This window comes from Aedes aegypti, chromosome 2 (genome assembly GCF_002204515.2).
Source record: "Aedes aegypti strain LVP_AGWG chromosome 2, AaegL5.0 Primary Assembly, whole genome shotgun sequence".
NCBI classification, from domain to species: Eukaryota; Metazoa; Arthropoda; class Insecta; order Diptera; family Culicidae; genus Aedes; species Aedes aegypti.
In genome coordinates this window covers 233903349-233921148 of record NC_035108.1, presented here as the reverse complement: position 1 = coordinate 233921148, position 17800 = coordinate 233903349, and the positions used below count along the sequence as shown (strand labels likewise).

The following is a 17800-nucleotide window of genomic DNA, read 5'->3' as shown; positions in this document are numbered from 1 at the left end:
GTTGTTTATTTGTTACTGTTAAAAGTACAGTACATGCTCGAAAAAAACACCAACCGACATACAACTAAACCAACAATTTTATTGAGCTCTTTTAGATTGTTTGACGGATATCGAATCACGTTCACCAAGTATTCCATGGTCACTACCGACCGTCGACACGTATTACTGCCTAACCATATTTAGCGAATGTCAGACAAACGAAACAAGTGTCCAGAAAAGAAAAATTCAATTTTTCTCCCACACTTCAGCGCCCCGTTTTTTATATTGTTAAAAGTTTTTCTCGTTACAAAGTGACAACAAAATTCAACAGTGGCAAATTTCTCATAACGAGTAACTTTTCGGAATATTCCACCGCAGAACCACACGTCAACTGACTTTTCGCTTTCCATCGTGGTTCACGCAGAGCAAAGTTTATATTTCCCGTTTGTCTGTGTCTATTATTTCGGGAAGAAAAGTTGTACGTATACATGATAAAACGCTTTCAGAACGGAGGAAGTTGAAGAATACCTTCAAGAACGGGAGGAATTCTTTATTTTTCTAATCAGTTTCCAATCGAATATTTTCTGAAGAGATGCTTGAGAAATACGAGACACAAGGATGGAACGGATAGGGCATGTCCTCAGTCGAAGCATAGTGTTACCCATGAATCCACAAAAACACAAAATCAAAGATCGAAGAAAATTATCATTAATTAGTGAAAGTGTACCAGTTATGGCTATAGTGTTTCACCCCTGTGTAATGCTTTGCAAAAATAAATTCTCAAGTGTTTCTGAGGTGGGCAAAATTTTCGACTTAGATTTACCTTCATTGCACCATATTCCGCTCATTTAAGACAAGTATGTGTTCAAAGGGTTATTCAAAAATAGCTATTGAGTCAATTTGTATTCTTTTTAGTGAATTTGAAAAACCTTCATTGTTGTCAAACAGCAACAATTATACGGAAATGGGGATTTCTTCCAAAATTATGAACTCAATCCGACACGTAGAGTCTTTGGGATACTGAGAGTTATAATTTTCCTGCGAATTCATTCACAATAAGCTAGTATTAGATATACAATTTTGATTCATACTATAGATTTAAGTTTGCATGATATTTTGCATGACTCTTAGATTTGAATTGTATATATATGTAGGTTTGTGTAATTCTCTTTCTTGAGTGCATTTAATTCTGTGCGATGTTTTAGTTATAGATGTGAGTTTACTTAACATTAAATTTATGATCATCTTGTACTCACGTTTAGTTTCCCTTAGTATGCCTGTGATTTCCTTAAGGTTGCAATGCGATAAACTAGAGCTGTAAACGTAGTTAATTAGCTTTACGAAGAAACTCTATTTGTTTAATTCCACTTACCAATCGTGATTGCTAATTATAATGGGATTTTTACGTAGGAGGTTAAGTGGGGTATCAAATTCACGATAATTCACTATAAGGATAGATCAAATGTAAGGCATGATTGCATGGCACAATAAATTATAGTTTTAACTTACGGTATAGGCAAAAATTCACTAATTATTAATTGTTTTATGTAGTATTTTAAGAGAAAATAGTTTGAGGAATCCAGAACACGTTTATCCAGTAGAATGACAATTCGTAGATGTTTTTCTCATACCTACTCATCTGCATTGGCAGTTTGCTCACGCTGTCATCTCCCGTTCTCTCAGTGTGACCAATTTGCTAGAGGGCTCGCTCTGGACAGTAGAGATGCGTGCTGCCTGAATAGGGTAAGCAACAGTCCCCCGGGGTATGGCAACCTATTACAAGTTGACTTACTCTCCATCGCGTCGCACGTCCAGAACCGCCAATTTAGTTACCGGTCTTTTGTATACTCCGTTTGCTGTCTTGACTGTAGCTGACCTGATGCGGCCATCCTTGCTGACGTGGGTAGCAATGATCCTACCCTTTGGCCAGCAGTTTCGTGGTAAACTAGGGTCTACAATGATGACGACGTCATTCAAACTGATCGGTTTAGTGTCCACGTACCATTTGGTTCGACGAGTTATCTCCGGAAGATATTCAGATAACCACCGTTTCCAAAATTGTCCTGCTAAAGCCTGTGACATCCGCCAGTTCTGCTTCAGAAATGCTCCACTATCGTTCAACGGTACCAAAGGTTTAACGCCATTAGAAGACCCCAGTAGAAAGTGATTGGGTGTGAGGGCCGGGGATTCGTCGTCGTCGATTGGAACGTGAGTTAAAGGGCGCGAATTTAAGGTATTTTCAACTTCCGTTAGCGTATTCCGTAAAACCTCTTCTGATGGTGTTTTAGTCGGGCAAATTGCCATCAGATTCCTCTTTAAACTACGAATAAGACGTTCCCAACTGCCACCCATGTGGGGTGACAAAGGAGGGTTGAAAGTCCAATCTGTCTCTGCACTCACAAATTCCTTGAATACTTGATCGTCCGAAGTCATTTGTTGCAATTTGTCAAGTATGCGACTGGCTCCGATGAAGTTGGTCCCACGATCACTTCGAATGGTTCTCGGAGTTCCACGTCTTGAGATAAAATTTCGCACTGCGATTATACATGAGTCGGTGCTCAAGGAGTTCGCCAACTCCACATGTACTGCTCGTGTCGTTAGGCAAATAGCAATCATTCCCCATCTCTTTTCTCTTCTTCTCCCAATAACTACCTCCATGGGACCAAAGAAATCAATTCCTACGTGTGTAAATGGGCGTGAATAGGCTGCAAGCCTTTCCGGTGGAAGATCCGCCATCATTGGAGGTAGTGGAACAGATTTTTCATTCATGCATCTTTGACATTTCGTTCGTATGGTTCTGTAGCGACTGCGAAGGCGCGGTATTACGAATTTCTGACGTAATTCATTTATTATGGCTTCGTGGTTTTGGTGATTAAATTTTCTATGATAGTGGGTTATTAGCAAGGTGGTTACAGGGTGATCTTTCGGCAGGATAATGGGTTTTTTTGTTTCTTCGGTAATATACTGACAAGCTGATAAGCGACTTCGCATACGCAAAACACCATCGTTGTCCATCCACGGTGATAATTTGTGCAGTCGGCTGCTTTTTGGAAGAGGGTTTGTTTGAGCTTGGTCGCGGTTTTTTGATAGTAACACTATTTCGTCACTATACTCCCCGTATTGAGCTTGTCGGAACAGAAGACTCTCCGACTGTTGAAGTTCTCTCATGGTTAGCGGTCCGGAGATTGTAGGCTGTTTACTCGCTTTTAAACGGCAATTGGTTACAAATCGGTAAACCAAACCAACCACGTTGTTGAGTCGCTTCCAGCTTGAGAAGCGAGATGCATCAACCAGAGTTGGGCGTATCTCATGATGAGCAAGAAAGCAAGGCCGTAGTTCATTGTTCGTATTTGACTTTTTTGTAGGAGTGGTAGGCCATTCTGATTCACCAAGGCGCAAGAAAGCAGGTCCGGTGAACCACCGTGATTCTGAAGATAAATCAGGTTGAGCTTCCCATTTAGTGCCATCGTCTGCTACATTTTGCTTCGATGGTACCCATCGCCAATCCTTTGATTCCGAAATGTCAAGAATCTCGCTGACCCGAAATGCGACGAAGGTGCTGTATCTTCGATGGTCGGAGTTTATCCAGCTGAGGACATCGCGAGAATCGGTCCAGAAGAATCGCTGAGCAATCAAATAAGAAAGAGATTCCGAAACAGATTGCGCAAGTCTAACTCCAACTAGTGCGGCCTGAAGTTCTAATCTGGGAATCGAATGGAACTTTAAGGGAGCAACTCTTGTTTTTGCTGCTGCGAGTGTACATACAACAGCATCTTTATGTACAAATCGGAGAAATATCAATGCAGCCATTCCATTCTCGCTTGCATCCACGAACGTGTGCAGTTGTATTGTACAGGGGCGATTGTGGGTCGACGACTGGAACCATCGAGGAATCTTAACCGCTTCTACCTTTGGTAGTACCTTAAGCCATCTGCACCACTTTTCATAGAGTGTATCATCCACTTGCTCATCCCATTGGATACCGGATCGCCAAACATCTTGCAGGAGTACTTTCAAATACATGAGGAAGTTTGAAATAAGCCCAAGGGGATCAAAAATGGACATAAGGATCTGCAGCATTTGGCGTTTTGTGGGACGCAGCTTGCCCGTGAGGAGATCAGGTTCATAACGGTTCCATTTGATTTTGTAGGTGAATTCGTCCGATGCAGTACACCACCACATTCCTAATACCTTCTCGGTAGCCATCGGGCTCACGGACAAGTCCAAACTTCTTTCATTCGTGCTATCTTCATGTAAGGCAGACAACACCTGATCTGAATTGCTCACCCAATTTCGTATCTCAAAGCCACCTGCGTAGTGTATTTGACGAATCTCCCGAGCTAACCGAATAGCTTGAATTGGCGTTTCAGTGCTGAACATCGCATCATCGACGTAGTGCTTACGTTTGATAATATCTACCGCTTCGGGATAATCCACAGCAAATCGATCAGCATTAATGTTTTTAACATATTGCGCACATGCTGGCGAACAGCTAGCCCCAAATGTCATGACATTCATAACATAGGTTTGGATTTCGTTGCTCTCGTCTCTCCATAAAAACCGCTGGCTTTGTTGGTCCTCCTTCCGAATTAGCACCTGGTGAAACATCTCTCTTATATCTCCAGTTACACCAACAGCATGTTCGCGGAACTGAAGCAATATAGCAAACAACGAACACAGCTGATCGGGACCTGTTATGAGTGCCGAGTTGAGAGAAGTTCCAAAGCTCTTCGCCGCCCCGTCCCACACGATACGGATTTTTCCTGGTTTATTTGGGTTGTAGACAGGAAAAACGGGTAAATACCAAGTACACTGGTAGTCCTGCTTCAGCTCGAGGGGTTGAAGTTTCCGGATATAGCCTTTTTGCAAATATTCGTCCATTTTCTGCTTCAGTGTGGATGCCAGCTCCAAATCCTTTTCCATTCGTTTCTCGAGACAGAAGAACCTTCGTAGGGCCCCAGGGAAGAAATCCCCATTTCCGTATAATTGTTGCTGTTTGACAACAAATTATAATTTTCGTTTACGGTATAGGCAAAAATTCACTAATTATTAATTGTTTTATGTAGTATTTTAAGAGAAAATAGTTTGAGGAATCCAGAACACGTTTATCCAGTAGAATGACAATTCGTAGATGTTTTTCTCATACCTACTCATCTGCATTGGCAGTTTGCTCACGCTGTCATCTCCCGTTCTCTCAGTGTGACCAATTTGCTAGAGGGCTCGCTCTGGACAGTAGAGATGCGTGCTGCCTGAATAGGGTAAGCAACATTCATTAAAATTATTTAATTGCATTTCTTTCTGCATCTAACTGTTACTATTTCCGCTCACGTTTAACAGATTTCTTTAAAAATATGCTAAACTTTGCATTTTTTTTTCATCGAATTTCGTGTTTTCATGGTCAAACCATTGCTGCAACGTAAATAAAGTAGGCGGTATAAAAAAAACGATTTTTTTTAAATTTTGTACAATTTTTTGCACACACAAATACGTACTTATCCATATTTTTTCAAATTTCAAGTTCTAGAAGTGCTACAAAATAATGCTCTATGAAATTGGAAAGACTTAATCTAACTTTTTTTTGCTGTTTAATGAAGCTAAGTGAATAAATTATATTTAACACATTGTTTCACCAGCGATATCACAATTTTAAGAAATAAGGTGTTTCCAAAAGAATTACTATTGCATATCAAATAAAATATCTGTTTATTAGTTGATGGATCAAACGTCCCCATCCTATATATTTTAAAACAATTCAAACTTTAGAAGAACATCTTGCAAAAGAGAATTTTAGGTTAGGTTATGCATTCGATTAAATTTATGTCATCCTCTAAGTTGTGAAAAAGAATCATTGAGATTTTTCAAAATTATTAAAACCTTTGGAACCGTGAACACAACAACCTCGCTTTAGACCCTTCCCTAAATGTCTACGTGGACATTTCAAAAACTATTTTTCAAATATTCGGCAAATTTCTTCTAACATCACCAACAGCTAAACATAAGTTGAAAAAAAAATACTTTTGTATGAAGCTGTTTATAATTATTACACTCAATTTTGTATACAGTAATGTCCCAATTTTGTTAGCCCCATGCTGCATTTAGGGTTGATAAAATCGGGAAAGAGCTCAAATAGGGAAAAAATCGACTGGTTTCAAGTTTTATTTTAACTTTAGGACTTAGTTTAACGATTCTATTAATATATACATTGTTCTTGGTACTTTCATTTTCTATGGACCGTAATCCAAGGTAACATTGATCATTTTCTTGGATGGTTATTAAAAATTTCAAATTTAAAAATGTTGGTCTTTAAATTATTGTATAGACGTGGCCAAGGTCATAATTGACTTTATGCACCCAATATTGCCAGTATAGACGTGCTTACTCTGATTAAAATAAATATCAATTTTAGGCTGATAAAATCGGGCAAAAAAGGATGCTAAAATCGGGGGTGGACAAAATCGGGTCATTACTGTATTACAATTAATTTAACCTAACATTTTTTTTATTTTGTCAGCAACAAAATTTACTTAGTATGCTCGGTTGTGAATTGGACAGAAATTATAGGTAACTAAGCTTACCGAGTATACTTCTATTGTTGAGAACTCAGTAAATACTAAAAAATACTAAAAAAGCAGCTGGAATATGTGTGTGTATATTTAATGTGTTAAATCCAGGGCTGCCCCATGTACAGATTTATCTGTATTACACAGATTTTTTTTATTCTGACACAGGTTTGATTCGTATGGAACACAGATTTTCTTTCAACAAATTTTGTATGGACACAGATTTTCTAACCTCGTGGATACAGATTTTCTATCAAATCATCTGGCAGCTCTGGTTAAATCTTACCGTCCTGTCATTTTATTTAAATGGCAAAACTAGCTTCTGTATTACATTTTTTTCTACCTGGAATGCACTCCCGATGTCAAAACTGTAATCTGGAAATGTGTATCCTTTCAGTTAAGCTGTTTCCTTCGTTTCCATCCAGCAGTACTCTTATGGAAAATACGAAAGTTAAATATTTATAAACCGACCTTGTTCTTGTGAAGAGCCTATCTACATGAGCCCAGACAGAGATTCAATAAACGATAGCTATGTCGTGTATGATTCCCGTGCGTGTGAATCTGTGAGAAGTTCATTTTGTTTGTCTTTATATGTTTTTCGCACACCATATGAGAGCTCAAGAGTGGTAACAACATGAATATTTATTGAGGTGGACAATGTTTCACCAGAGAATTAAAAAGTTCATCATTTTATTTTAGCAAAATTGGGATTATTTTATCACAGAGTTGGACTGAATGCTATTTTTGTGCTAAGTCATTTTATCAAATCACAATGGAAAATCTAATCCTAAAACTTTAAGGAACTTTTGCCAATTAGTGCCTTTAAAAACAACCACCTTGCTTTTACTAACAGGCACACATTTTTACCGAGATAACAGAACTATGTAGCTCATTTCAGTTGTTCTTCTGAATTCCACGTGAAACTTGACCTGCCGTAATGTTCTTATAAATTCAATGATTTAATTCAAAATAATATCTCAGAGCGCAATTTTTCTTGTACGAACCGTAATGGCAAGGTTCATGCATGTTGCATTTGATCGAATTAGATATATCAAATTGAAATCGTTTCTCAATAAAAATGTTTATGCTGAATCCATCATTCATTGAAACAAAACAGAATGTTATACAACGAACATATTGTATGATATTTAAAACAAAATCAATCACTTTCCTACCAACTTATTGAAGCAATTCGTTGCACAAGAATCTCTTAGGTCGCGTAAGCGCCTAATCCTAGCCTTATCTAAGCATAAAATCATTCCTATATATTTGTTGTGCAGGGATTAGTTTTAATAGACCGTTCAGTTTAATGATGAAATTTTTCGATTTCATGGATTATTAGGTGTAAAAGAAAATATCCAAACAAAATATCTGAAATTTACAGTGCACGACTCTTTTCAAAAATGTTTGTATAAAAAATGCACGACTATTTTTGGAATAATGCACTTTTAAGTTTTTCATAACGGGCACCTATTCCAAACCCCCTTAATCGTTTGTTTTTGTGATATGATACAAACTAGTGAATAAGTTATTAAAACCCAAATGAAAATATTTGAGACGTAAAATAATACATATCGAATTAAACTTGTTTGTGGAAACATTGTTGTACTCATTTAAAAAAAAGATTAATAAATTTATTTGACGCATTATTCAACTGTACTCTAAATCAATGACTAAAAACTTTCCGAAAGTTCATTCGAATGGTTTTCGACAAAGGTTTGTATGTTGTATTTTTTCTAATATGCACGACGTCACTGCCATTCTAACATATTTGTTTCGCGTTTCATCTATGGAAAAATAAGTAATCAATAATCGAAAAAAATACTTTCCGGAAGCAACAATCGATTGCTCCAGAGGACTTATCATAATTTATATGCAAGTTTCATCATTCATAATGGTTAGTACAATGTTAATAATTCAACTGGCACATATGCCCACAATAAAAGAGCTATCCTTGTTTTATATCACTTAAAATAATGTCTAAAAATATTTAACAACTTTCTCGAAGTCATTAACGGTTCAGGTGCAAACATTTTTGTCTTCCCGAATACCAAAGTAAGGTACACTCTACCAGATAAGTCTCAATACTTACCAGCTACTTACCAGCATAATTATGTATGAAAGAGCCCTGCATAATGAATAAAATACCTCAAATAACATCTCGCATAATCTACAACAGTGCTTACCAAACTTTTTCTACTTTCACCCCCTTCAGGCCAATATTTATCTGAAATCGCCCCCCTGACAACTTTTTCAAATGTAGTGTATGCATAGGCGCCAACCTGTGACGTAGTTTAAGGCGAATCTCTTCAAAACAGGACCAACTGCAAAGTTTTCCTTTTGTGCTCCTTTTTACATGAATATGTTATATTTGGGTGAACTGTATTGATTGAAGTGCGTTTTTGGAAGGTTCCGTCACAACTATATGTAATATGATTCGTTAATTGTGTTTTCATGCTGTTTTATCTAGCTATTTCAAAAAAATTTGCAATAATTTTCAGAAATTGTAAATAATAAATGTTCGACGTTTCTGGGAACGCTTTTTTTATCCAACGGAAAAACCCTGAAAAAATATATGAAAATCTTGAATGTTTTTCAACTCATTTTTCAATGTAATATACTTCCGTGAATCGCAAGTCAGTCCCATCTGTAAAAAGTAGGCATTGAGAAAATGGGCTGTGAAGTTCTCAAACTCGTTTTCCATACGAATATTCAAAAAATTCCAGAGGATTGGAATATGTTCCAATCTTAATGAAACTTTCACAACCTGCTTTTCACTACGATATCTTTTTGAGAAAAATATAAAGATGATCAAAACAAGTTACATTTTTCTGTTCCACGATGCGAAGGTCTGTAGTGGGACTGTTATGCTATTACTTTTCATTATGGGACAATTTGACTTGCTGTTTTTTTCATAATTTTTCCGAACAAATTATATTATTTCATTAGTGTAGCTGAAAGAGCATTGGAAGAGAAGTTGGAAACTGAACAATAATATAATACCTAACAAAATATTAAAATCGGTACCGAGAGTTTTTTTTTCGTAAAGAGCTGGATACTGATAAAAGAAATATAAGCTTCTCAACCTCAAAGTTCCAATACAATAAAAGTTCCTTATTTAAAATATTTTACATTTTATATTTTTGCAAATTTCTAAAAATTCTCTGATACATATTTTGTACTTCAAAATATGTTGTGTGTTTTACATGTTATCTGTAACTAATCACTCCGACCTAGCGATAATCTCATATACCGACCATTCTTGTGTTTGACAATCATTAACAGGCAACATATTATTTTAAAACAACCATGATTAGAGATATAGCGATCTAAGGTAAAATAGTCCTAGAAATAGTTAAGTTTGGAATTGATTAACCTTCAGATGTGTGTCCTTCAAAGGTTATGAGTAATTATTTTCAAATAGGGTAAGTGTTCCCTTAGTTGTGGGTGTTCCTATAGTTGCGTTAGTGCCGTTTTCACTGATTTTATTGCATTAGCCACAGAATCGACACTGTCAATCGACGTATTATCTTGTTGATACACGGAATAGTTGAAAAGAATGTTCAAATTGCTATAAAACTGATGAAATGTCACTAAAATTGCAAAATCTTTTCTTACTTGTACCAATAGTTGCGGTAAAGTGTTCCTATAGTGGAGGATCCCATAAGAAAACAACGGATACCGCAACTATAGGAACACCAATTAAAAATATACCGCAACTAAAAGAACAGTGTACCAATAGTGGAGGTGGAGGATTTTTAATTGACATGCCGTGGATTACTGCGATGAAATCATTTTTCTCATTAAGACATTGGTCGTTAATTCCCGTTACAACATTAACATGTACATCAATTGCGCTTCTTAAGTTTAGGCGGTTAAATGAAGTTCAATCGTGCTTAGTACCTCCACTATTGGTACATCTACCTACTCACTTGTTAGATTTTTCGACCCCTTTCCGGATTTTCGCCCCCTAAAATCTATTTTACAAGTTTTCGCCCCCTTGAGCCTGAAAATCGCTCCCAGAGAGCGAATTCGCCCACTTTGGGAATCACTGTTCTACAAGATAATAGCATCAGGTATTCTGTCGTAAATCGCAAGTCAGTCCCATCTGTAAAAAGTAGACATTGAGTGAACGGGCTGTGAAGTTTCCAAACTCGTTTTCCTTACAAATATTCAAAAAATTCCAGACGATTGGAACATGTTTAAATCTTATGAAACTTTCACAATTTGCTTTTCGATACAATATCTCTCCGAGAAAAATATAATGATGATCAAAACACGGTTCATTTACATTTACATTTACACGGTGTGGAAATTTGTATCAGTAACACATATGCGATTGCTTTGTATTATTTTACTTGCCGTTTTTTTCCATTTTTTTTTTCGAACAGATCATTAGTGCAGTTGAACGAGCATTGGAAAATATACTGAAAACTGAACTGACTTGCGATTCACAGCAGTATTGCAATACTTAAAAAAATCGTTTAAATGTGAAAATTCTCAATAGTAGTTCGAAACCTCAATCAGTCCTGATTAGCTCTAGAATACCTTAATGAGGTATTGTGAGTTGTTTTACACAATATTTTGATAAGATAGGTGTGAGTTATTCGTTCCTGCTCGGGTTCTTAGATATGTGTTTTATCCAATTTTGTCTATGGTCTCGGTGACTTTTGATGAATGAATGATGGCGAGTGGCCAGTGAGTTAAATTTTCAGCACAAACGGTTGTCTGGTTCTTCAGATTTGTGCTGTTGAATATTCGAGGTTTGGCTTGTTTGAAATGTTCATTTTACCTGCACTATGTGGGTAACATGAACAGCTGTTGGTGGCAAAATGAACATCATGCAAAAAACCCGAGCAAAACTAATATTTTTAAAATTTTCATTGCATTCCCGAAAATATATCTATAAATGCTTGTAACCCATTCAAAAAGAAATCTAAAAGTTTCAGATTTGACATCATATCACAACGATATTTGCATCACTAAAAAACCTCAAGACATTCGAGCTAAAAGTTACGTTAGCTCTTGTTTTCAAACGTGTTTTTCTAAAACCTTAGTTTTAGTTGATATGCTCACTCCAACTGACCTCCGTATCAACCCGAACACTATGATTTATGCTCTGAATCGTCCGTGCGTGATAAACATTTATTGAAATTTGTTTTTTCTCGGTAACCACCCCTGTTCATTTTACCACCACTTCCCCTATTTGGAAATGAAACGTAAAACAAATACAAGAAGTTATAAAAATGCGATTGTCTGAAGTTTGATTACCGTTTTGTCTCAAATTCCGAACAGACTCATATTCCGAACACTTGGTTTTTGTATGGCGACAAGGTTAAAATGTTTCGCTGAAATATGTCATCAAATTACTACGAAATGGCAGTCAATTGCAATTCAATTTAAACATATTCCAATCTATTTAAGACCTCAGGAGTAGTGATGATTCTCTAGTTCGAGGTCAGTAGAACTAGCTCAGATAAATTTATTTGCGAAATTATTCATTTGAATACAATTTATTTGTGCTGTTTGGAATTTGAATCAAGGTGTTCGGAATATGAGACAGAATGAACACAGTGTTCGGCATTTGAATCAAAATGTTGTTCCATACTTCTGCGTTAAAACAATACTAAATAAGTTAAAATAAACATTATTAACGGCACACCCAACAGCTAACAGTTAGGCTTTGCGAAGAAATTAAAATTTTCACAAATATCGACTAATTTGTGCCCCTCAGATGCATTTGAAGTCACAGCTGGCCTTAAGTGTTCGGAATATGAGTCAAAACGGTAAATAATAAATGACAAGGATGGAAATCTAGTGATCATGACAAAATCCGATTAACCTTTTGTCGTTAGGATATCACAACAAACTACGCTCCGCGATTAAAGGCTCCCCCAAATCTACGCGACTTTTTACGGCGACAGCGACAAAAAATCGTCGCGATTTCGTTGTTGTGTCGCTGCAAGCACTCTTCTATAAAACCATCTTGACTGACACGACGCGAATCGCTGCGAAATCGCGTCGCTGTGGCTTAGATGCACTTATCAAACAGTGCATGCAGCGAAATCGCGACGATTTTTTGTCGCTGTCGCCGTAAAAAGTTGCTTAGATCTGGGGGAGCCTTTAATCGCGGAGCGTAGTTTGTTGTGATATCCTAACGACAAAATGTTAAACGGATTTTGTCATGATCACTAGATTTCCATCCTTGTCATTCATTATTTAATCAAACTTCAGACAATCGCATTTTTATAACTTCTTGTATTTGCAGTAATGTTTTACGTTTCAATTCCAAATAGGAGAAGTGGTGGTAAAATGAACAGGGGTGGTTACCGAGAAAAAACAAATTATATTTTTATCTGTTGATTTCCCTTCAGATATATTGCTTGTAATTCTAAAATCATTCAGGCATGGTTTTTTAGTAAGAAATAATCGAACGAATGCGCCATGATTCAAGTTGATCGCTACTTGTAACAACATCCGATAAACTCTTTGTCCCACGGCAAACAGTGCATCGGATGCTCCATATGTCGGTACAATGCGCGCGTAGTGAAGTGTTCAAATCATGCTGCTGCAAGAACGACGGCCCTCTTAGACCGTTCAAATACCGTGTTGTTTATCGCTAGAGATTTTATTCCATCCTTGATAAATGGTCTTTATAATAATCTCATCAAACGCACATTGAATGATTTAATGACATTATAATTAAGATTTTTTTTATATTTTTCCAGATTGATAACAATTGTTGTATACAAACAAACTTTAGTTCAGCTTGAATTTGTGTCATGCTTGTAAAGCACTCTATTCTTACAGATCAATTTCGAAATTTCTTGAGAAAAAATCTATAATCTAAAGATATCTGTTAAACTTGTAGCTATAATTTCAATTCAAAAAAATCTAATCCGTAGGAGCTATTATCCAGAAAATCTACAAAAATGAGACGTTATTTGTTGCTTGCACACCTGCTGCAAACATTCATGTATACAAATAATCTTTACAAAATATAGAGGATATTTCAATTTTCAAAATATGTTTGTAATGAAAATGACTATCACGCCAACCAAATACTTTTTAGGTTATTGCTTTCATTTACGAGAAATTTGAAGTTAGATGCCTTTCCCCATACAAAATTAAACGAGAAAACTTCTGCTGATCAACTGTGAGCAAGAGAAAAGCAGGTTATCTATTGCGTCAAGCAAACAACATTCAACTCACACGAAATAACAGGACAACATTTTCGTACTCTACAAAGTCATTCTCAGGACTAATTCATAACTAGGGAAAGTGTAGCAGTTATGGCCATAGTGGTTCCCTGTTTGGCCATACGAGAAATTTCGATAACTTTCACATTTTAAATCTCTTTGACTGTTCAAACATAGAGATATATCTTAAATTTGTTTATTTGTTTATTTGTTTATTTGGTTTCTAGCTTCATCTGCTTTTGCTTAATGAAGCGTTTGATGAGGAAAAGCCGATTTGAGTAGACCAACAACACGCGACTTGCTCAAAAAGGCGTAACAACCTCATTTCTTTTCTACAAATCTTACTACTACAAGACAAAAAATCTTTCAAAATGTGAAAACATTCAAGTAATACCATATGGCGAAATAGGGAACCACTATGTCCATAACTGGTACACCTACCCTACAAACAAAAAGTTCAAAGAAAAAATCATTTAAAGAATAATTTTATTATAATGGGTTACATGCGTGACCTGATTCGCTACTCACCAAATAATAACGCACATGCGCTAGTATCTATGCACGAAAAACCGTACAAAACGGTAACGTAAAAGGTAACAGGTAAGGTAAGGTATAAGGTAACGCGAAAAATATTTGTATGGCGAAATGCATCTAACGAATTATTTCTCAAAATTGGGAATTATTTTCGAAAAATTATTTGGGACCGGTTATGCGTGATGATGATAGCTATCACGCCTACCAATTTTTTTTTCTATTAAAGCTTCCAATCACAATATATTTGATGTTAGATGCCTTTCCCCATACAAAACAAAATGGTAAAACTTCTGCTGGTCAACTGTGGACAAGAGCAAAGCAGGTAATCCATTGCATGCTAATTTTGGTGTATTGATTTGTATTATTTACATGTATTTTTTCTCCTACTCTATCGTTCTACTCTTCTGGGGTTTACTATCTCTATCTGCTCTCTATTTATTCTCTCTACCGCGCTATACATGCGCTATATCCGTGCTGTATCATCCGATTCGTCGGAAGCTTCGTGAGCTTATTTCACCAAGGGGTTGGGTGGGCCGGTCATAAAATACGTGCGCACGTTTTGGTTTTCTACCCAGGCAACCAGATTGTACGCATAACGAAATCACGTTTTGCGTTATGCGATGCTGTTATGTGCAAAGTTTCCTATATAAGATGTCGCAAAAAGGCCTTTTTGCAATTTCTAATCGTAATAGGCTGTTTTTCATCATGACAATCTGTCATGAAACGGCCTACTTTCCTGCACTGAAGTATGCAGTGCGGGAATAGTCATTACGCAACTGAAACCAGTGCTGTAATGATTCATTACGCAACGCTTCCTCATTACGCAACTGTTTTGAGTTGCATAATGAACCATTACACAACATTTTTTCAGAAAATGTAAAATGATAGTTAATGCATTCCGATATCATTTCTGATACCCTCAAGTAGTCTAGCCTCGTAGGATAAATTTAAGACTCGTGCTGTACAAATCATCATTCTGCAACTTGTTCCGTACACTACTATTACGTACAAAAGTTATGGCGATATGCGTGCATATTTTATATGATGAAAATCATCATGCAATACGAATGTGTTGATTTTATTGCGAACTAATATGTACTCTTATGCGATTTAATTTATGATAACAAAGTTGATTTGACAGCTGCTACGGATTGATCCGACTTACTTTTTACGAGTATACGGGACGAAATGAAATGCACGTGTGAACTCATATAATAGCGTTTTATGCGATGAAACTCATCAATCAAACGATTTTATACACCATTCAGTGCGGGTGTGATGCCATTCGTATGAGTGAGCGACTAGGTTCGTAAACTGTTATGCGACTTCTGGTTGTCTGGGTAACAACCACCCAACCTCAACATTTTACGGACGCTTTACTGGCCAGACGCCCAAATTATCCTCGCCCTTTGGTCGGCAAAAAACGACTCTGAGGCGTCCTCACTCGACTTCCAACTCGATGATCTTGCTTAGGAATAGATTAAATACTGGTATAGGAAAAAAATGATGAATTTCTTGCAGAAGCTTCCAAGTTAATCGAAAACAACTGAAAAACGATGTACTTGATATTTCTATATAAATACACGTGTTACCTTTGGTTTGATGTGCTTAGGTAGCCATGACTTTTGTGAGTTGAAGATATATGAATATTCAATAAATATGGATTTATCTCATATCGTCTATTAGTAAAATCGATTTTAAACGAGATAGAAAAATATCGTCTTCTCCAAATTTTGCTCACAGGTACTTGAAAGACTGCAAAATCATTTGGTGGAAAGATATATTTTTTTGAGGTGCTCATAGTTGAGATACAAGGCATACAAAATAGCTAATTTTAAGATGAAAAACTCAAATAACATGAAAACCATGAAAAATACAACTTTGGTATGTTCAGCAAAGTTGTAGCAAATGATAAGTATAAAAACTTTGTAGAACATAGTAGGCTAAAAAAACTAAAAAATAAAACGCTTAAGAGCAAAAAATGATTTTTTTTATTAAAAATACCTAATTATATCGGCTCATAAGCAAAACCGAGAAAAAGTTTATTCGGCAAAAGGGTTTTTATGATCATTTGCTACAACTTTGCTGAACATACCAACTTATGATTCGTTAAAATAAAAAAGTTGGCGTATACGTCACTCTTGCGATCACCGTAAAAAAATTTTTGATCCTTACATTTTGAAGTACTGAAAATTCTGAACATATTCTCAGAAGAAACTATGGCTCTAAAATCAATAAATCTTGACGAAAACCTCATGTCCGTCTAAATTAGCTTCCTGGACCAGTGTGCAGTGGCACTTGACGACTACGGCGGTGGCTCAAAACGGTGTAATGGCGGACCGTTTCCTTTGGAGGGTTTTGGATCGCCAGAACTTTCCAACTCGAACGGCAGAAAAGCGTCGCTGGTAGAGAAGAAGATAGCCGCAGCTGTCCACGCAACAATTAGTACATGCATGGATTTCCTTAAGGCGAACAAAATGACAACCATATAGCACTTCCCTAGCTTGGACTTTGTACTACACAACAACAAAGGAATAAAGGACAATTTACAATTATGAAATATAACCACGTTACTTTAATTCACATTCAACGGCTTCTTCGACAGATAAACCACGGCACTTCTACACTAATCTACGGATCGAACGAAAGTGAGATGAAACCGTGATCCTCAGATTAGGGAAGGTGCCATCGACCGAACTCAACGGAAGTTCGATATTTCCCACGAACTTCTTCGAAATAATTTGGGAGTGCCACGGTTTATGTTGAATGCTCACTCAAGCTTGGCTTTGGCCGCGACTCATTCTTTCCCTGAATTTCTTCGGAGATTCCAAATTTACTTGACCTTTGGAGAACTCCTTCAGGGACGTTTCAGAGCTTATGAGCTTTTATGGCTGATAACCTAGCTTTGGCACCTAGGTAAGTCGTTATTTTAGTCAGCTTTGGCGTACCTCAACCTTATTGTTCTGCTTGCAGCTGCTACTGATTCTATCAGAAATTCGCCCTTCTTCTATTAGAAGGCTGTTCTTAGATAGATAAATGTCTCAATAAAAATTACCAGAGCTACTAAAAATTTAATCCGTCTTTTTTTTCTGGTTATTATATGCTATTACTTCAAATGTCATTGTAAAAATGAATACTACAGATTCTAATGTTTTGATCCAACATTTTCAATGCTTTCGATTTACTCTCAATTAGGTTTTTTTTTTCAAATAGACATTTGTTTCTATTTAATTAGTGATTATTAGCATTTTCATTTTTCATTACTAACATGCTTACTGTATTTGAAGTTTTTGACTAGATAACCTATTTAGGTATGTTTTGGAAAAATTGACGTTCGGCAAAATTGTTTCTGTCCAAGAATTAAAAAAGATTTTTATCCTGGAAAACTTATATTGATCTCACTGTCGCTGAGTATAATAAAATAACATTTAACCTATAAGGACGTTTAGCCAAATAAGGCATATTTGCGTAATAATGCGAAACAATGTAAAAGAACAGCCTATTATTCTAAGAGGGCAAAACTAAGTC

At 36.5% G+C, this 17800-nt stretch overlaps 1 protein-coding gene and 1 long non-coding RNA gene across 2 annotated transcripts in view; one reads left to right on the top strand and one right to left on the bottom strand.

Annotated features, from left to right (window-relative positions):
- Positions 1 to 17800, top strand: part of LOC5569106 (gamma-aminobutyric acid type B receptor subunit 1) — a 473264-nt gene that overhangs the window by 454128 nt on the left and 1336 nt on the right.
- On the bottom strand, positions 9 to 6273 carry LOC110676471. The gene is made up of 2 exons (XR_002500420.1): positions 5247 to 6273; positions 9 to 908 (listed from the first exon to the last, which is right to left on the bottom strand). It is a non-coding gene; the product is annotated as an uncharacterized LOC110676471 (long non-coding RNA).